Source organism: Fukomys damarensis, unplaced genomic scaffold (genome assembly GCF_012274545.1).
Source record: "Fukomys damarensis isolate Sample0158 unplaced genomic scaffold, DMR_v1.0_HiC HiC_scaffold_18, whole genome shotgun sequence".
In the NCBI taxonomy this organism is placed as follows: Eukaryota; Metazoa; Chordata; class Mammalia; order Rodentia; family Bathyergidae; genus Fukomys; species Fukomys damarensis.
Genome location: NW_022900930.1, coordinates 7,464,088 through 7,486,609, shown reverse-complemented (window position 1 = coordinate 7,486,609; position 22,522 = coordinate 7,464,088). Strand labels below are relative to the sequence as shown.

The 22,522-nt window shown below is 37.7% G+C and overlaps 1 long non-coding RNA gene across 1 annotated transcript; it reads left to right on the top strand.

Moving 5' to 3' along the window:
- The first annotated feature begins 7,482 nt into the window (after positions 1 to 7,482).
- On the top strand, positions 7,483 to 22,007 carry LOC117286724. Its single transcript, XR_004517848.1, has 3 exons — positions 7,483 to 9,129; positions 12,879 to 13,018; positions 18,067 to 22,007. It is a non-coding gene; the product is annotated as an uncharacterized LOC117286724 (long non-coding RNA).
- The last annotated feature ends 515 nt before the right edge of the window (positions 22,008 to 22,522 follow it).

The following is a 22,522-nucleotide window of genomic DNA, read 5'->3' as shown; positions in this document are numbered from 1 at the left end:
ACATACAGAAAAAGGTATATACAGATCATAGATTTAAGATTAAAAAATCAATATTTTTGGAGATTGATGGACAACATATCTATATAGATATACAGACATACACAAATTTATGGGTATTTCATATATGTGAAATATATCTGTATATAAAAATTGTGTATGTGAAAATTTATACATGGGAAAAACCCCAAAACATAAAGAAAAAATTTATAAACACAATTATACCATTGTAGTCATCCTTCTGATTAACATTTACCTAGAAATCTCCAATAAACGAGTCAGAAGACAAATGAAAAAAATCTTTACAAATAATCTTTCTGAGATTTGATATTTGCAATACAGAAAAGAATTGCCAAAAATGCATGAAAAGATGGTCCATAGGAAATAAGTATAAATTGCAAAATTGTATGAAAAAATGTCCAGGCTCACTCAGAACATGAGAAACATAAACCAAAATTTTACCGAGACATTGATTTCACTTACCGGTCAGGCAGCGCGCATACACCCGCTGGCAAGGGGTTGGGTGCGAGGATAGCGGAACTCCTGGACGTTTTGAGAGGAATAAAATTCCATCACCTCTAGGGGAGTGCAGTTTAAAAATAGCTCTCAAAATAGCAAACTTAGGGCAGGGTATGTAGCTCAGTGGTGCGCACCTGAGTTAAAAAAAATGCTCTTTAAATCGGTATTTTATCTTTAAGAATTTGTTTTAAAGATATGCATATCTCTAGTCTCATTAAAACCAGTACTGGTTGCACGAGGAAGAGAAAAAAAACGTTTCAGCCCTCGACACTTCTGAGAACTATCTAGGAATCACCGCAACCCCTGGCAGATCACTCTCTCCCCTCGCGGTGACCCTCTGCCAGGGAGAAACGAGGCCCAGGCCCGTCTGCTCTCAAGGAATCTCGCAAACACTGCACGAACCCACACACTCGTCGCTAATATCTTCTCATTTTATGCATTTCTAATGCTAACCATGGGTCACACAAAGATTAAGAGTGATGCCACTGAGCCCCGAAGACTTGTATCCACCCAGTAAAAGGCCAGGTTAGCCCAGTAACGGGCGAACGCTCTGGGAGACTTCCATGAATTGTCTGGATCTTCATTATTTCTTACGGGAAGAATTCCGTGGGTACTAATTGGTTTCAGCCCTCGCCATGAGTCAAGGAACGATTAACCATGACTATCAAAGTATCGTAGATATTTATACTGAGCTTTCTTTTTAAAGTAACAAACCATTAGAGAAAAATCTAAATATTCATTGAAAGAGAGAGAAACAAGAAGTCTGTGGTATGATACACAGATTTCCATGTTAGTTATTTAAACAGTTACGTGCAAATTGGTAGATTTATGTCCTAGTATTTGTATAATACGGGATGAAAAGAGTAAATATATGTTTATGTATGCCCATGTATGTTCAGAATTAATTCTACATATATGTTAATTATCTATCATCTATCTATATTCAATACCTCCAGAATAATATGAAATACAGTGATAAGATTTATTAAATCAGAAGACAGAAACCAAATGTCCAGGACTTGGGACTGCAGGAGATCATTTTCACTATGCACTTTTACCTTTGTACTCTTTTAGGTTTTTGTTCCATATGCATGTATAGCCTATGGAAAAATAATACTAATGCAAAAGCACAGTAAACCATCAGAAGCCCAGGACAATCTACATCATGGGAATATAGACTGTCAAATCCAGGCTTTTCCCCACTCTGTCTGATTTCTTAGTCTTTGTTATCAATCCTTTTCACAAATGGGGAAATTGCCTTGTAAACAGAAGTAACTTTTCCAGCCTCCCCCAGTTTGGAAGTATAACTTAGACCTGGCTTCACATTTTATTGATGTAACCCTCTTTACATTTCTACTTCCAATTCTTTGCTCGTTTCAATAAAGTTTTCTCCTCCCGCCCTCTCTCTCTTTAGTGTAATGATCTTACTTAGTTTGTTATCAATCCTTTTCACAAATGGGGAAATTGCCTTGTAAACAGAAGTAACTTTTCCAGCCTCCCCCAGTTTGGAAGTATAACTTAGACCTGGCTTCACATTTTATTGATGTAACCCTCTTTACATTTCTACTTCCAATTCTTTGCTCGTTTCAATAAAGTTTTCTCCTCCCGCCCTCTCTCTCTTTAGTGTAATGAGCACTGCCAAGATGTGTCAATGCCTATCTTTACCCTGGAATGAACATTCCAGTTTTGCTTTCCCCATTTTAGAGTTTCAGGAAGTTCAGCAATGAAGTGGAATGTAAAGATACCAGGAAACACAGGGATGAGAGAGAAAGTCAGGGGACACAGGTAACTTCCCCAAGGTTAGACTTCAGACTGACACTCAGCTGACAACTCTCCCTCATGGCAACTCGCAAACACAATAAATCATTCACCTTTGGTGGAGGGGTCACACATTACTACAGGACACGCGGAGTGGCGAGTGGCACCTCTGAGAACACTCAGAGGGCACCAGAAGAGCTGCTTTTGTCTATGCATCCTGTGGACGTTATTAAGTTCTCTTTTCCGTTCAAAGAGAAAATCATGCCTGGTAATTATGTGTCTCTCGCTTGTCAGTTCCTAAGAGATCCTCTGACAGACAGGGTGCCAATTATATTGACAGATCCTGCTCCTTGAGTCCCACAGTGGCGTGGCTTAGCCTTGCCCTCTCCTACCTACTAAGAGCAGATCGTTAGAACAGATAGGGAGACGTCGTCGGGAAAGGTACACTGCCAATCGAGGCAGAGAGGTCAAGTTTTCTTTTAATCACAATCTCCTTCCAACCGAGCAAGTTCCGCAGATGAGACTCATGTAGTACAAGAAGCACAAAGGCGTTAGAAGGCAGAGAAAGACTGAGAAGGGCTCCATGCTGGCTTCATTGAAATGAGTTTGGCTGGGAGGCCAGTCACCAATTCATGGCTTGGTTTTGTTGTTTGATTTTAGAAAATAAGGCTTCCTTTCTAGTAGGGTTAATTAAAGTCTCGGTTTAAGTATGAAAAGAGCTAAGGATCTGATGCAGGTCTTGTCCCTTATAATTAGAGCGCTCATGATATTGACTTGTCTAAATAGCTGTGCCGAAATTAAAATAGCTACAAGAGGTTATTTTCTTCTTTCCATAAGCAAATTAAATTTTAGAGTTAATATCCAGTGTTGGCAAGGAATAAATGGGCGATTTTTCACCTGTGAGTGGCTATTAAATTTGTGCAGTCTTCCTATAGAGAAAAAAACACATTGTTTCAGGTATTATTGAAATGTTCAGATATGTTCAACCAACAGTTCTATATGAGGTTATTTTTCTTAAGGTCATATTTCTACACATATGTAAAGATGTATGTAGAAGGATGTTCACAACAGTGTTGTTTTCAGTTAAAACTATAAATCTTGTTATATTAAAAAGGAGATTCGGTAAGTAAATATTAAGGCATTCAAACTGCCATGTTAATAAATATTTATCAGTATGGGAAGATGTTTGCACATTATGTAAAAAACACACATACAAACATATTTGTAGGGTGTCTCTAGTTTTTGCATATATAATATGCATGATGCAGGTAAAATGAAAAAATATAAAAAAGATGAGCTCAGCAATTTTTGTGTGAGACTTAAAAATGTTTTTTTTCTCTACTTTGTCACACTTTTCGCTCTGAAAATTGGGAAATGAAAAAAAAGGAGAATTAGAGAAAAATTTGTTAGCTGATCTACCACTCAAGGCATTGCATCTGAATTTTAAGTTAAAATGGTAATAAAATGAATCATATATGCTGTACTAAATAAAACTAGTATGCTAGAATTTTGTATATAGTAATGTGTGGAGAGTGGAGACCAGCTACATTTACCGATAGCATAATTTATAAGTAAGTGAGGAACAGAGAGGCAGATTTGGGTCAATATATGGAGACTTTAAATCCTAAGACCTTGCACTGTGTCCAAAGATTCTTCAAGTCATAGAGGTTGCTGTTTGTCTGTCTGCTTGACATCAGTCTCACTATGTTGCCCAGGCTGGCTTCAGACACCTAATTGGTTTTCTTGTTTCTTAGTTGTGCCCCGAAAGAGAATCTATATGATCTGTTCAGTGGAAAGTAAATCAATCTAAGGTTAGGGAACTCATTTCACAATTTAACTAAGGAAATTTGATGCTTCTAAAATATATTTTATACTTTTAAGTATATAGCACAATTTTGAGTCATAATATAGGTTGTAAGTTACTTTATTTTACAAATATTTATATTTGTGTATTTTATCTTACAATTATTTTACAAATAGGTTGTAAAGTATTTAAATTATACTTTTCACTACCAGGAGGCACAGGGAAGGAATCTCCAAACTAAGCTTAGAGAGTTGGTGTAGTGTCATCCTATAAGACTCATCCCATCTGCTCTTTGTTGATAGGGTACTGATATGGACACTGAAATGTAAACAACAAATACGAATTTGCTGTCCTTTCCTCTTTAATTCTTGGTTAGGAATATACTAGCTCCATAGATCTTCCAGTTAATTTAAATGTATCACTTCATCTAAAATCAAAGGCATTAACATCAGTGAATTCTCCTTTACACATTTCATTTATAAAATACAGACCCTAAGCTATCGCAGATTTGACATGCCACATCTACAAACACACAATTGGGTGTCAGTATGCTTGGGTGTGCAAGCTCTTGCTGGGGGGAAATGTTCACTGATGAAATGGATTGTATATAATCTTGTGACTCCAGATGATTATAAAGTTCATTTATCTCACTAATGTATAATGAAATATTTTGGCAGTAAATGTGTAGCTTAATCTTCCCCCTAAATGCCGGGCATAGTTCAAAGCCCAAGATTAACAGCTAGTCTGAAAAGCCCCTGGTTCATGGACTTCACTTCCAACTTCAGGTGATGAGTGAAGCAAGAAAGCAAGCAAACCGGGTTTTTTAGGTAGCTCAGAATTGTAAGAAGAATGCAAGAGTAACTGTGGATATGTTGTTGAATAAATCAGGAATCTTCCAGGGAGTTGACCATTTAGCTGAATCTCATTCCAGAGACCTTTATCTACAATTTGAATCTATGAGCCCAAGGTAGTCAACCATGTTTTTAAATTCTTTTGGTTTGCTTATTGTTCTATACTTTAGAACAGTTTTGGATTTGCAGAAAAATTGTGAAGACAATGCAAAATTTCACAATCCCAATCTGTGACCCTCAGTGCTAGCATTTCACATTCATATGGTACATTTATCACCAGTTAGATACATTGTTATTGATTGAGGTTCGCCCTTCACCCATTAGTTTTTCCTCTTCCCATTTTTAATATGAAATATCTGAACGTATTTTTTGAATAATCTGTTGTTTCTCCAGTGATCCACACTGCCAGTCCCATGGGTCAAGCTTTCTTATGTTCTGGGTCTGGCTCTAAAGTCTTTTTCTCTGTTGACCTTATTTCTACTTTGCTGACCTGATTCTTCATTGTGTTAATTATTATAACTTTAAAATAACTGGGTATTTGATTAGACATTTTCTTCTGACTCATTTTTCCAAATTACCTGGATTATGCTGTGAATATATCATGAGTACTATTGGCATATAGCTGGTCAAATTTCATGACAAATCTTACTGTGAATTAATTCTGAATTAAAATTAACATATAGACTAAATCATATTGAATTACTTAATCTATGAATTATATTGCACATTGTTAATAGTCATTCTGAAATATTCATTATTTATTCATTTACCAGTGAGATGGCACATGGTAAAAACATGGGAGTGTGTGGCTGAGGTAGGGTAGAAGGAAAAGATCACTTACAGACAAAAAAAAAACAAACAAACAAGGAATTACACTGCTATAATGACAATACATTGAAAATACCATATGTATTTTGAAGTCATCAAGAATTATGATTGGGGTAGAGTTGCTCCTGAAGAAAGTAAAATTGGATATTCAGGTAGCTGAATTCTTCAAGAACCATGAAAAAATACCAGAGTATGAACATGACGTGAAGAAGAAATAAGTCCAAGTGATCTAGTCTTAAAATTTAAGATTCAAATTTGGAGGCTTTGAGACTCGAGAGGAGACAACAGCATGAACATCATCCAAACCTTGCACTCAAGTGAGGCCAAGCCTGTGGTTATATTTGTGGAGTTGTTTTTGTTGCTGTTTCTACACTCGGAGTCTAGGCAAAGGCAAGCAATCTTCCTTATAATTTCCTTGCTGATTATTATCATTATCATTTTATTTTATTTATATATGTACATTTTTGTGCATGGTATTAGGGATGAACCCAGGGTCTTTGCACTGGGTATAGCTTTGACACTTTTTATTTTTTATTTTGAGACAGAATCTCCTTAATTTTCCCAGGCTGAGTGGGCTCAAGTTTGCAATTTTTGTGCATCAGACTCCCAGCCTCCCAGCCTCCCAGCTGCCCAGCCTCCCATTTCAGTTGAAAACAGCGCTTTGGTCTTGGCTTTATAGGGAGTGCTCACTTTGTCTTGGATAGTCTGGAGACCTTTCTCGTGCAGGTCTCATTGCCCAACCCATACCCTTTGCTCCTGAGTCTGCTGTTGTTGTCAACCTGTCCCTAGTGGATTTATCAGGTTGCTGTGCATAGCCTGGTTAGGTATCATCTCGATTTGGCCTCTGATAGGTGCTTTATATCCTTTATGCCCTTATTCCTCAAATATATATTTTAGAATTATCTCTAATATAGTTTTCAGCCTTCTATACTGTGTTTCCAGCCATCGTGCTGAAGATGAAAATATTTTGGACTGACTCTTCCTCCTTAACAATGGACAAACAAAAGAAATGGATCATTTGCAGCAAAGTGAACAGAACAGGGGGATGTTACACCAAGTGAAGTAAGCCAGACACAGAAAGACAAGTAGTGCACATGTTCTTTCTCATACATGGAAGCTAAAAACTGAAGCCAACCTGAGTGCAGATGACAATTTGTAGAGAGTGGGAAAGTGGAGGGGGCATGGACAAAGGAGAGTTGAATAACAGGTCCGAAAACATAGTTAGAGAGAAAGAATCAGTTCTGGCGTTCAGTAGCACCGAGAGTGAGTACAGTTCATAATACTTTATTGCACATTTTGAAGTCTTGAATACTACAAACACAAAGAAACAATAGGCAGAGGGAAATGCCTTCAGCTAATGACCTTAATCTGACTAGTATATGCTATAAGGACATGCTGAAATATCACATCAAGCTTCCTTAGTGTACACAGTTAATGCATGGCAAGAAAAAATAAAGTGGACAAAATTTATGTGAAGACTAAAACTTACCATATAATGTAAAATATTGAAGCTGTAGAAACACATATAATCACTGCAGCATTTTGTAAACTTCTACAGAAATAGCCCATTTCCTATACCACTTTAACATCAACATATATTGTTCAAATATTTGATATGATTCAAACATTTCATTTCCACTTTATGAAAAACTATAAATAATTTAATTATATATAGTCATTGATTTAAGTGCTTATTTTCTCAAATAATAGAATAGTATATGCATTTGTAACAAAGCATGGATGTTGAAATACTTGAACAGCACTCAGATAATGTATTTTAATAAAATAAAAATGATTTCCCCCTTTCACTGCAATATAATGTTACTTAAATATCAAACAATATTTTCAAATTTTTCTTTCAGATATTACACACACATTTGAATAATGCCTCACTAGTAAAACTGGTTCAGATATTAATCTATCTGGGTGTCCCCTACTACCTCCTATGTTTTAGAAGGCTTTCCTTGAAATTTTCCAAGTCTTCCTGCCTGGTATCCAAACATCAGGGTGATAGTGCTTTCCATGCAGGATTTATGAACTCAAATCCTTTCTCTAATTCTCTGTGGGGTCAACCAGATTCCTGGAGAAATTCCAGCAACCCAACAACTATGTCATTACTGCAAAATAGCCTCTCTGAAGCTACCTGCTTTGTTTATCCAGAGGCATTGTGGGATCAGAAAGGTGCCAGCAGAGTGGTCTGGAGTGACTCGAAATGTTTATGTATGGAGAGGACCTGCAAAAACATACCTTCCACTTACCCTTCAGAAAGGAAGAATCTGCCCCAAAGATATGTTATGAAAACATTGTTCATCCTACAACATTTCTATGCTCTTTTTGTTTGAGAGTAAATACTAATGGCAACTTTATCTTTATCACTTATATTTTTCATGAAAGTAATTCCAGTAGGATTTCTGATGGATAAACAATCTTAGAGGAGACTCAATACCCTCGAGTCCACCTCTTTTTAGAAGATGTTGTGCACTGTTAAGAGGACACTGGGGGTACAGCCAGTTGCCTGATCTCACTGGGGTTTACAGCATTAAGGCAAAGCTCCAGGGTCCCTATGTAATTAGATCTCAGCTGTGGCTGGATGAAAAACAGTGGTAAGAACTACATCTAAATCTGGGCCTCGGTCAGTAGATTTATAGGAGAAATAAAAAAAAATGCTGTTTGTAGAACTTGTCCTTCTGTTGAGGGCAGTGAAGAGATTGTGAAGGAAAGTCTGAAAACGAGTCAAAATCTGTCCACGGCGGTGTATCATTGCAAGGGTACTCTGGAAATAAAAACATGGGTGAAGAATCTTCTCATTTTCAAGTTTTTTTTCTTGCTCTTGACCCCTCCTGTCTAACGCTGGAAGTCACAGCAGCAGGTGATATAAATCAACTCTTATGCATTTTATCTTTATTATGAGTGGAATCTTTGAAGATATTAATTCATGCATTATTACCCCATACAAATGGAGTATGATAGAAACATACACTTAATTATCTGTGTTCTGTGTAGACAATAGAAAAGTGTGCAGAGTGCTGTTATTATGGAGTTACCCAACAAGTCTCTGAGGAAATGACAGAGGACATGATACAGGTGACCTGGGGGTTTGCAATCTTTTATTGTAGGAAGTAGGAAAACATCTGCAGAAGAATTCCAGGGATTCAACAAGTCCATCTTCCATATTTCCAAAGCCTTAAATAATGAGGTGGAATCAGATGCCTCCTTCTATCCCTCTGTGAACCCATTTTGTATTCTACACGCAAGGCTGTGAAACGCATGGCAGCAAGTTGAGAAACTGACCAGCTGCCTACGAGACACTGGGGCCAATCTCTCCTGAAGCAAGCTGCCAAAATCTTGTTGATGCAGAAAGAAATCTGAAGGGTAAACTGGGAAAGGGAAAGAGAGTGGGAGGAGGGGAGAGAGCACAAATGATACATGGGTTGTAAGGGGGCCATTTATTCTCCAATTGACAGTTCATTCAAATTCCTTGTTAGAGTCCATGGGCGCAGTGCTGTGGCCACAAATTAATAGACTGAACCTGCAGCAACGGGGAAAAGGGCAGAGGTGTAGACAACAAAAAGAACACTCCACCATTTGAGCTAAAATTCCTTACACTGGCGAAATCACTTTTTCCAGGCTCCGTGATTCATTTTGAGCATTCAAAGTGTTGTAATGTTTGAATGAATAGCAAATCAAGCAAACATGCACACAATAAATACAGTCATTGCATTAGTGTCCTAGGACTACCATATAAAAGTAACACAAGCTAGGTGGCTTAAACGGCCGTAATTTATTGTGTCACTATTACGGAGGCTAAAACTCCAAGACCAATGTGTTGGTGAGCCCCTTCTGAGTGTGCTGACGGAGAATCTGTTTTACATCTCTCCCCTGCTTAGTGTGCTGGTAATTTCTGGCTTGTAGAAATATTATTTCTTTCTCGGTCTCCATCTTCACATAGATAGCCTGTGTCCAAATGCCTTACTACAACGGCATAATACGTTGGACGTCCACTCTGCTGACCTCATTTTAAATACAGCATCTGCAAAGAGCCTATTTCTAAACAGTCACATTTACAGGTCCTGGGGACCCAGATTTAAACTTAGGAACTTTGGGGGAAACACAATTCAAATAACAGGATTCAAAATATTAAAAAAATACAATGAAAAAATGGAAGCCATAAATCTTGCATTTGAATTTAAGAAACTATATTCTAATGCAGTTCCTGTGACATTATTAAGTGTGGCTCTAGTCATATTGAAACTGACCACCTTGTTTGCATTTGCAATATTTGGGACATAATGTAACGTGTGAGTAGTTTTGAGCATGATACCTGCAATGTGTGCCTTAGGCAGGAAAAGAGTTGTATGCATTGCAGAACCTAATTTTATAATAATTCAAATATCTCTTGCACACAAAATAGCTGGTACAGCTTTTGCTAAAAATAAATGATGACTTTTAATATTGAAGAATTTGTACTCTAGTTCTACTTTTACAAAACCAAGTTTGATTCACTTTTTCCTCTCCAACACTCCCTCCTCTTTATTTCCTTTAATTGCTTTGCAGGTGAGTTTTTTTTTTTGCCTGAGGCATAAATGGGAATATTCTGCATAAAAAGTTTTAGGAGGAACAAAGAATAAACATTTCCCATGGAGCATAATTTGGTTAGGAAACAGGTGAACCTACTTTCAGCATGATGGAAAATTAAAAACAGATCTCTGATCTTGAAAATTATCTCTTGATTTCACCCGTATGTATCACACTCTGAATATCTTAGGAAATGAATCACCATCACATGATTAAAATAATCTCTCTTAATTTTCAGAGCTCTGCTTGGAATAAAAGCAATCTCCTCCATATATTTAATGACACTGCAGAAAAGATTGAAGTTTTTATGTAAAGAGTTGACCAAAATTATTTCAGAACCCCCAAACACCACACACACACACACACACACACACACACACACACACACACACACCTTCCGACACAGCCCCACTGTCAGGGTCTTGAGGTTAGATGATGTAAACTTGCTCCTCACTCTTTCAATCAGGAAGGATGAACTGGACATTGAGATTGTCTTATATTCTTGGTTAAGGAGAGGACAGCTGTACTGTTGAGTGGAGCCTAGACTAGGATTATTTCTTCCTACTCATGTTCCCACTTACCGTTTTGACAAGTTAGAGCTGAAAGGCACCAAGAGATCTTAGCTCCTCCCTTGGCAGATGAGGACATAGTGAGTTGCTCATGGTCATTTGTGTTTCATGAGAAACCCCAGTCTAAAGTCCAGGAAACCTACACCTAGATTCCTTTTACCATGTCATATTTGGATCAGTAATTTTTAGGTCTGTGCTTGAAAAAATTCTTTCCTTCCATTCCAGATGCTTCAAGTTTATGCTCAGAGCTAGTCCTATTCTCTCAAGTATGAGAACATATTTTCCCTGGATTATTCAACTAATGTATGTTTGGGGGTAGGGAGAGAGAGAGAGCAAGGCAGAAAATGAGGGGGAGAGACAAATCGACCTCAGCAGTGAGGTACAGTGTCAGTCATTTATCTAAGAGGAGGAATGAGGAGTAAGAATCTTCTGAGAGTTTGTCTGTTTATAATATGTGCTTATAGGAATTGACAGTTTCACTTTCCAAAATTGAATTAATAAATCATCTACAGTCCTGGCTGGAATAGTTAATACACTTTTTGTGCCCCAGCAGAGAAGAAAATGGCCCTGTTTTCCTTAGCTTTATGACACATTAAGCCTAAATAGAATTAATGATTGAAGTTTAGAATCATATTTACTGCAGGGAGCTCTACTTACAGGCTGGGTGAACTTCAGCAATGTACAAGAAACTTCTTATATCACTAAAAATAACTTATCAGTGGCTCAGATAACTTTGTCTCATTGTCGAGGTAGTGTTATTTGATGACGTAGCCTGTCTGTGCACCTCTGTGTGTATAAATTTGCTGGCTTTTATGTATATCGCGACTATTAGGAAAAAGATCACAGGTGTATCATTAGTATTGTTGTGTGTTGTTAAACTATTCAGTACCCTGACTCCTCTAAAGCTCTATGTGCCCTGCAGATGGGGAGGGTGTTAAAGAAAGAGATGAGAGGGAAAAAGAAAGGTAAGGGATATATATACAATTCATCCTGTCCTTCAAGGGTAATTTCAAAGAAAGAAGAGGAAACCTTCATTTGGAGACCCAGCTTCGAAATAATTCTTGATGATTTCTGTTCACTGGGACATTTTTAAGTAAATGTAGATGATAGCAAAGACAATGACACATTTTAAAGGGTGGAAATAAATGGAGAAATTAGTCTTTCTATCCTAGGACAGTCTTTCTATCCTTGCTAGGGCAGTTAATTATTGAAATGTTAAGTGTATCATACCTAATGAATAATTCAGTCATACTTTTAATGAAATATCTATTAATGTTTTAAGATAGAGCAAAACATGTTATTTTCCTGCAATAATATTGGAACATGCCTTTCATCTCATTGGCAAGTATTCTACTCAAGAAAATGCCATTTTTTGTAGTACCAATGTATTTTCTTCTGTCTTAGAATGGTAGGACAAGAAGGGAGATTATAATAATATCTCCTTCATTTTTCTGGCTTTAGAAAAAACTATATCCAGACTGGAGTTTTAAAGAATCCCCATGCATCTACTTCTTTAATGTGTCCTTTCCTCATACTTGTTGTTTGTAAATATTAATATATTGTATGCTCTTTAAAGTTAGAGGGATTCTTTTCCTGTAAAGGTAAATCAACTTTTTCTCTAAAAGTATGAGTCTCCATGGTAGTATGTACACCACAGAAAGGGAGATCCACTAAATTGTCCAGTACAATTAATTTTTTAAAGAAATGTTGGTATCTCGTAGATTGTCAAAATTTAAAAATGTACAGTTGAAGGAGGGAAGATGGTAGGAAAATCGAATGCAATGTTTTACCATTCATCAAATGCTGAGTAACTCAGACCACTTTCTTTTAAAAAGAACATTTGAATAAAGAAGCGGGAGGGGGATGACCTCTGTGGGCCCCTTTGATGTTTCCCTGCTAGATGCAGGTAACATCACATCACTTACCCTTTAATGTGACTGATGTCTTCTACTCCCCTTTGTGTGTTCATTCCCACAGGTCAAGTATTCGGAGGAGCAGGGCATGACTTCCGGGGAGAAGTTTAAGCTCCTGAAACAATGACCTGAGTGGATAGAAGCCAGGCTCATTTGGACTGCACTGTAATTCCCTATAACCCAGACAGAAGAAGTCCAAAGCAGGTGTGTGTGTGTTAAATTTCTAGCAATTTGGCAAATGTGAGTAGAATCACTGACTATTGTCTTAGAGCCCCAAGTGTAACACCAATACTCCCCTTCTTTTATACTTCTTCGTACGCGTGACGGACAGAAGAAAGAGGAGAAGCGGTAGTTTTGGTTGGAAGGTAAAACAGCAGCAACACACCAAACATAGGGCTTTTTCCTTCCTTCTACATTCTAAAGTATTTATCTGATAGGCTAGATTAATTACATTTCTTAGCCAGTGGCACACAGGGAGTGAACTCTCTCTTCAGTCCATCATCCAGCCTTCACCCGGTGCTGGAAATGCCTTTGCTGAGTTAATTAATCCCATAGAGATTTCTCTCCAAATCAGGTTTTTGTCTCTTATTTCTGAGAACTCAAATTGATAGTGACATGCAAAGCCCTTGCAATCCTTAACTTATCACTTGAGAGCAATGATAGATGGTAAATTAATCAATTTGGGATATAATAATCAAGTCAAAGTATGAAAGGGAAAAAAGACACAAAATTGTGATTTATTAGGTTTTAAGTTTTTTCCTACCATCTGGATCTCAGGATGGCAATTGAGTTTGTTTTCTTATCTCCAGAGCCTAAAATACTTGGATTGCAAATCCTTGTCAACCAGTAGGGTAAGTGAGACAACTGGCACTTGCTTGTAAGTTGGAACGAGAACAGAAAAGGTAGTGAAGAAGGAAGCAGGTGAGGAGAGGTGAGTGGGGAACGGAAAAGTGGAGGCGCCCCTTCCCCCTTTTTTAAGAATGAGAAACTTACTCTACATAGTACAAATAAAGAACGTTTTGAGGCCAAATTTCTTTTTTCTTGGGAAATGTCAGTCCTTTTTCTAAAGGCCATCAATAGACTGGGTGAAGTCCACCTACTTTTTGGGGACTAATCTGGTTTATTGGAAGACTCCTGGGCCAGGGATTTAGCTCAGTGGTACCACGCCTGCCACATCAGTGCAAGATTCTGAGTTCTATTCCCAGTACCAAAAACAAAACAACTCCTAATTTAAATGTTAATCGTATTTTAAAACAACAACAACAACAACAACAACAACAACAACAACAACAACAACAACAACAAACCTACCCGCATGGCAAACCAAAACAACTCCTAATTTAAATGTTAATCCTATTTTAAAACAACAACAACAACAACAACAACAACAACAACAACAACAACAACAAACCTACCCGCATGGCAACATCTAGACTAATGTTGAGCAAAAGCTACATGGCCTAACCAATTTAACAAATAAAATTAACCATCACAGGATAATTAAGTGAAGTTGTTTCAAAGTTGCTTAAAATATAGGCAAAAAACTGCTAACTACAATGCACTGGGTTGGGAGGCAAGAAACCTGTGTGTTTGTCCTGGACCTACCGGGCAAGAAGCCTACGGTTACTAAGGATAGATGTACATATAGATTAGATATATCTCATCTGGGGAAATAAGGTAGATCTTGGATCTTGGCAACACAGGAAGAGGTAGGGGATACAAAGGAACAGAGACAGTTTTATCAGCACTGACATCAAGGTGCCTAGATGATATGAAGGTTAAGAATCCTACAAGCAGATGGATACAGGTAGTGAGACTGAAAAATATGGCGGAAATTTAAATTTAAAAATCATTATACTGGAAGAGACACAGCTGTTAAGACCCCACAAAATACTACCCCTTGAGTTGAACACACATTCCATTAATCTTGCCACTTTCCAAAGTAGTTCTGGCTTTCCTCTTTCATGAATGTCTGTAGTTCTGCTGCGGTGGCAGCCTCAGTGTTCTAAAACCAATTCAAAATATTCACCTTTCATCGTCATTTTGACATTGGGGAAGAGCCTGAAGTCACATGGTGTCAGAACCGGTTACTAAGATGGATGGGGACACCACAGTTTTTACAGGCCCCCTTTGCTCTTGGGTAGCATTTGGCATGGCGTGCACTGCATTTTAAATTATACTTAGCAAAGACACTCACAAAGCAGGCGTTCCATAACTGTTGCAGAAAGTGACAGGAATGGTGGAATAAATGTCTTCCAAGCGAGGGAGAATATTTTGAGTGAAAACAATGAGAGTGTGTCTTTTACATAAGACATTTTAAAAATTGTGAACACCTTATATTTTGATCATGCCATATATGTGTCCATCTACAGCTTACAGAGAAACTTCCATGGGAAAGTTAGGTTTATGAGTTATTAGCATACAGATGACATCTGAGACCACATGAGTGACCAGAGGAGAGGCCTAGTATAACAAAATAAATATTTCAAAGGAATAAGAAGAAGCAGAGAAAGAAGAATCTTCTGAGATACAAAGAAGGAAAAGACATGGGGCAGAGTGGGAATTTTGGGAAAATGCTGTTATTGAGGTTATGAGGAATTTGAAGATGAGAGTAGAGTTTGGTAATGTCAGATATCAAAAGGGAATTACATGAGAATGAACATGAAAACATCTCGTTGGGTTTAGCAATTAGTCGATCACTTAGTAACTTTGGTTAGTGTGGCTTAAATGATAGTTAATGGTCATTGTACTTTTATGTGAAGCTCTGTGCTGTGCTTTATGTATTGCATTTAATTCTACCCATAACCTGTGAAGCAGGGAACATTATCATTTCCTTCTTTTGTGGAGGTATAAACTCAAGTTAGAGAGGCTAAATTTCTTTGCCACATTTGCTCAGCCAAAGGCAGAGAATTCTGTCTCTAAGCCATGTGTTTGACTCCAAATCCTGTGTTCTTTTACATGTCAACATGCTGTCTACATAGTAACAACACCAAACATTTTTGTGTTCCATGGAAGGAAGGTGGCTAAACTATTTCACAGGACCCATGAAGTGATTGAGGAATGACAGTAGGAAGAAAGAAATCACAGATTATATTTTCAAGGACTGTATCTAGAGGACAGATGGCTTTTTAAGGGTCGTTCTAAGGTATGGGAAACCTGGAGATATTGAATGCTGAAAGAAAGGAAACAAGAGAAAAGGTGAACTTAGAGATACAAACGATAAACAGCATCCACAGCAACAAGACTCCATGCAGTCATGAAGTTATTCACATCCTTGGGGAAACACACCTCAAAGGGGTGTCCTCTTCCCTTGGACCCGAGGCGTGTTCATGTGGGTAAAAGATGTAGCTGTATTCAGTTCTGAGGTAGGGGCAGTGGTGCTCACCATAAAATGAGAAAAAGGAAAGCCACAGTTTGTCCCAGAGAAGGGCAAAAGATAGATGCTGCAGTAAAGTTGTCGGAAGGCAGGCTGGGGTCACTCTCAGGTTCCAGTTCAACTTCTGCCTTCCTGTCTAGGGCTGGCTAACTACTCTCAAGACGCAAGGTCTGTGTCAACAGTACAGGAACATTTTCCTGACCACCTTTGTTGGAGGAGGACATCCCCTTATCTAATGACATCACAATTTGCCCACATTTTTATTTATATGCTTTGCTTTTCCCCTCGTTCCAACCAAACCTCATGAGGATATCTTTCGACCTTTCTCACTGCTGTGTTTCTTACTCTGAACATTGTAGCTCCTGAAGAAATATGTATTAAATGAAAAAACTGAATGCTACTCTGTTATTTAATAGCAAGATAAAGCAACTCAATTGAAAGGCCTTTGTTTTATCATTTGTATAATGGAACAACTTATCACTCTGTCACAGTTTCTTACGAGCATAAAAAAGTTGAAGGAAATGAAAGATTTAATTTTTCTGTTCCATAATGTGTTCAATAAATACAGGCTGTCATTATTTCATTGAGTGTGGGAATGCTAGGTCTTGGGAGTGGCTGTTTACAAATGTCGTTTAAGATTTCAAGGGATAACTGAATCCAAACTGAGATCTCCTCTTGGATTGGCAGATTGAGACCCACTTAGAATGTTCTTTGACAATCAAGACAAAGGTAAGGCACATACCAAATGGAAATAGACCTCCTTAACACAAGCTCTGGTTCCAAGGAAAGGGATTAGGAGGGAATTCAGATCAAGTTCACTTCCTTTCGAACTAGTGCTCTCATGTGAACTGGCTGCTGAAATAGCAGAGTCCTGTCAATATCTCATCTCATTATATCCTGGCCTGATGCAGCCGAATACAAAGCAATATGCCCCATTAATCAAATTTAAGGCACCGAGGCTGGAAACTGGAGGCTGTAACCTGAGTCACTTCTCCCCAGGTAAATAGGAATGTGTTTTCTATAAATTGCTTTGGAGTGCCTTGAGATTTCTTTAATCTAATCACAAGAAATGATGGCCAATACCTTATTCGATGGGGCCATGTTGGCCCATCTTCTTTTTTCTTCCATTACATTTTCTCCCCAGACAATAAGGCTCTGCAGGCTCTGGATTAAAAAACACATTATTGCTCTCACAAGGGGGAGAAAGTAAAGTAAAGTTTGTTACTATGGGCTTTTCATGCCCTAGAAAGAACTAGAAGCTCATTACTGGCTAGATATACTAAGGACTGGGAGGTGAAGAATTCAAGGGTAACTCTGATCTGGTAGATCTAGTCAGGCCGGACACTTCAAAGACCTTTAATTATTTGTGAGCACATCTATATGTTGCAACACAATTATCCATGAATAATACACCACCATGAACTATTTACTGACATTTAGACTGTACCACATTTGCATCAGGAGAAAATGATAATGCCCCACATAATGTAATTTTATTCCCACTACGCATATGTTTGTATATGGAATGTAACTGTTCTTCATTCATCTTTGACTAGCACCGAAACATCAAAGCTGTCATTATTCTATTTGTCAAGATTAGATTTATTTTATCCTTCTTTAGTTAATAATGCATAAGCAGAGAGGTCTTTGGGCTTCTTTTAGATGGTTTATTTCTTTATTCTTCTTGTTTCCTCAGCATGAAAATTTATCAAAGCTACCTCTTTAATCTATTGTCCTTTGTCTTGAATGCTCTTTGTCAGATGCTTATCTTTGAGGTTTTAAGCCTTTAAAAACACTCTTTTAATCTCCCTTTATCTCTTTGCACTGTATCTGGCTACAATCTGTCCTAATATCACCCTCTCCTTTTTGTTTACAGCCAGGACTGAACGTGAAGATGAAAGGTAGACTGGACAGCGTGAACGTCCTCCCAGCAGTCCTGTGAAACAGTTTGGACAGAGACATGGTCTGTCAGCTTCTCAAAGATGTATTTTAGAAGAATGATTTTCCAGTCCTAATCTCAAAGCTGCAAAATCCTATTTTCTGATCCTACTTTTATCCTGTACCCCTCCCTATGCTTCACAGACAGGAGCAGCATTTTCTGATTTCCGCTAAATAAGACCATTTTCACCTACATACTTCAGCTGCTGGGTTTCCAGGTGAACAGTGGTGCTTTGCTGTCATGGTAGGAGCAGAGGAGCCCTGCTAGTGCTGTCTCACACCACACCACATTCCCTCTGCTATTCCTCTCCCAGGTAGCCAAGACTGATATAAAAAATACAGAATTTTGTGCCTATATTTCTATGTTACATATTTATTAATTATTTGCTGCTCAAAATTTCCTTATCCACTATTTTTGTGTGTGTCTATACCAAGTCTTTTCCTTTTCAACATGATCCATCCTTTCTACCTTACATTTACTCGTGTTTACTAAACACTCTAAGCGGCTCTCAAAATCGACTTCCTATTGGAATCACTTGAGGAACTTTAAAAAATGTTCAATGTCTAATTGCCCACCCCAGGCCAATTAAATTAGAATCTCATGGAGTGAGGCTCAGACATCAACATTTTATATAATCTCCCCAGGTGATTATGAGATGCAACTAAGGTTGAAAACCACTGCTAACCCAAATGCTATGAAATTTCTGCCTACCCTACTATAAGACAGAGCTCACCAAAGCCTTTTAGCTTTCTCTGATGTTCAGCTTAGAACTTGACGATGCTTCCTCCAAAGGCACTGCTGACAATCTGATTATCTGAATTAATTCACCCTCACATCCATTTCTCCTAGAGATCACACCATACAATCACAGTCCCTCTAGAATTCTCTTGCAGAAACACAGAAAACGGGCTAAGTAACTCAATAACATCCTTCTAATTTTATTAAGAAAGGTAAACTATTACAGAGTAGAGGAAACGAAAAGGCAAGAAGGCAGTTTGCGTACTTAGAAGCACAAAAGTATAATATTTACTTTAGACCCTTCTTGCAGGCATCGAGTAGTCCCAGTCTGCACACTGAAGACAGACCAGCACCTTGCCTTTTGGTTAATAATGGTGCCAGCTGTTCTCCCAGGCAGTGTTGGGCTTGTTCTTTGCCTATTACGTAAGAATACACTGAGTCAGAGAAGATGTTGATCTGCAGTTACTGTCAAGTTGTGGAATTAGACAGCCTCAGGATGCAGACCTTCCTGTGCAAATGATATTTACCTAGAGGCTTGCTTGGAATATAAATGAAAGCATCACTCCACGATAAACTATACATGTTTGGTGATCGATACAGAACTCTAATTTTCTCAAGTTAATGCCTTTTAATGACAGGTTCCCAATGCTAGCTGTAGACAGTTACATGCGAGATTATCAATCATGGAGATGTCTTAGCTGGGAATTATTAATCTTTACTCCCCCAGCATTACATAATTGATAATGACTATATTGACAGTTCCAAGAAGGCTTCTGAGATGGATCTGCTCAGTAGAAAGGCAAACATTAGCACTGAGGAGTGCAGAAACGGCATGCTGTGAGTTCTAACGAGTGTACTCTGCAACCTCTACTTGTATCCTGTGGTTCTCAGGGTTTTCTCCAGAAAGATTACTTGTGATCAGAAAGTGACTATATGCAAGTGTCACCTTTTTACTGTGGATATTTGTTTCCTGTGAGTCTTCAAGTTATTTTTCATGGCTTTTGTTGGAGGAAAAATAGAGTTCATTTCCAATATGGGTCCACAGATCCAATAGAACTACACGAGAGAGAACATTAGCACACACTTGCCAGCACATCAGCGTTCTTTATGGACTTTACCTTTTTGGTAGCAAATAGAAGGCAGAAGGAAGGATACGCAAGATGATTTAGGGCTGAGGAGATGCCGTGCGGTCATCGGATACATTTAATATGAAAAAGTATGCCTCTCTTGAAATGAAAATCGCATTCATTGAAAACGAAATTTTTTCCCATACGTGTTTGGCTGACTTTGTCTGACAAAGAGGATAAAGGAAAATTAATTTTACAGTTTTATGTAGGACAAAAGTCTTATCAAGAATGCGAAATCTACATGTATGTGACTACTCTCTGAAGTATGTACATAGAAAGTATATTTTTCTCTGTACAGTTAGACCAATGGCTTTTCATATTTTCATTATAAATATAACCAAATTACTAACATTGACAACAACCACTTCAGCTCTTAGCCTTTTCTTCCATTTTATACCGAGGGATCCTCTATCCCCTTCATACACACGCCTGGGTTTTACAGCACACTCTTTAATGCAGGTCACTTTTTCTAAAGTAGAAAGAATATGCCTTCGAACTAACTGACCATTTGGCCCCCTCCTTTCCTCCGTCCCTATGGAACATATGACGGAAAATTTCTTTAAAATCACTTAACTGTTGTCCCAGGAGCTGTAAAATATTCTATTTCTCTCTCCTTTTTCTTGTGCTACACTTGCCTCATCACGATGTAACATGGCAGGGCCGTGAATGGAACCTTGGCCACTCAAGCAATGTATTAGGCTTTGGTGTAGCCTTAAGAAAATCACCTTACATTACAGAATCTTCTTCCTGTCTATGGACGGTAGTGATAATGATCCATGCTGTGACATATCAGTCTTACATGATAAGACTTTGAAAAGTGTAAGATTTAATACTCATGAATGGTGTTATATATATTATACATATAGTTATCTATATAGTTGTTATCGTTGGGGTTTGAAATCAGCCCTTGCACACACAGTACTAAGCATGTGCTTTGCAACCGAGCCAGGTCCACAGCCACAATAACTTTGAAGCCCACAAAGTTCCAGATAAATATACAACCTCATATTCCTTTGTCTCTCTATCCTTTAATTGATTTTAAATATTTTCTATTTACTTATTGAGTACTTTTTTCATCTCTATCAATAGGGACTGAAAATGTGTTATTGGATGTGTGTATATATATATTTATATATATAGCATCTATCATCATATGTTATCTTACTGCCAAATTGTTTCATGTGAGTTCTAATGATTTTCTCAACTACATGGCACCTGCCCCACTGTCCGTAAAAGCGCAGTGTTACTCAGAATTACCAAGTACCAGCATTATTGACAGTCTAGATATTGATACTGCTGGAACTAAGATGTGCTCCCCCACTTCATGGACCAGTAGAAATAAGGGTTACTTTTTCAGTTATGTCTCAGTAGTTGTGCTGATGTAGTGAGAATTTACATTTCTGAGGACATTGCCTGATCCTTGTTGCTGTAATTAGCATCTACTAAAGAATACACATTTTGTAATTCCTGATAACGAAAATAAATTGTATTTTAGTCTGCATCCTCAATTTGATATCTACAATGAGAACATGTATTGAATTTTTGACATAATTTCTTTTTTTTCAACTAATCTGCATTTGTGTTACTGTTTTTTAATTTAAATAAATATTAAGGGATTAATGTTCTCATTTTAAGAAGATGGCTCTCATCCATCTTCTAGTATTCATGAATACCAGGATAGATTTAAACTACAGTGACTTCACTGCTAAATAACTTCCAGTTGTATAATCAACTTCTGGAAATAAGATTGACTTGAGGTTATTGGCCAAAAACTAGCCCTTCACTTCCTAGATGAATAGAGACACTTAAGCTAATAACATAATGGCAGAAACTAATTTGATACCAACTATTAAAGAATAACTTTGGTCCCAAGATTTTTCAATGCATCTATTTTATATATACTGAATAATTGACTTGCCTTTATTATACTGTTTTACTTTCTAAATATGTTTTGATTAATAATACATGTTCTCTAATCAAATGCATATTATGGCTTTTCCACTTTTTATAAATTTTTCTAGAAAAGGAGATTTTAAAAAAATTTAAATTTCTTCAGAATAAAGCAAAGTAGACACCAGTTTTTTTTTTTCAGCTTTAATTGAGTTTATTGGTACATTTTAGGAATACACTACAGTTACATTCATTGTTGGGAATTTGTGCCTCTACATGACATGTCTTGGTTCTCATTTTTTCCCCTTGTCCCTGCCCTCCCTTCACCCCCTCTCCCCTCCCCATCTACAAACCCTTTATTTCCATCTTTTCATTATCTCACATTTTTTTCTTTTCCCTTATTACCCTTCCCCTACACATCCCACCTTTCCTACACCTTTAGCTCCTTTCTTCCCATTTCGGTTGGCACCTTCCTGACTTTGCTTTGGGTTGCCACACACTGTCTGTCACTGTCTTCTGCCTCTTGTCTTTCTCCATTGCTGCTACCCCCTGTTCCCAGTCTTTGAAACCAACACTCCGTACTCAGTACCTGGCCATCTCTACGTTGCTGGTTTAACCTTGACGTGCAGCCATTTATA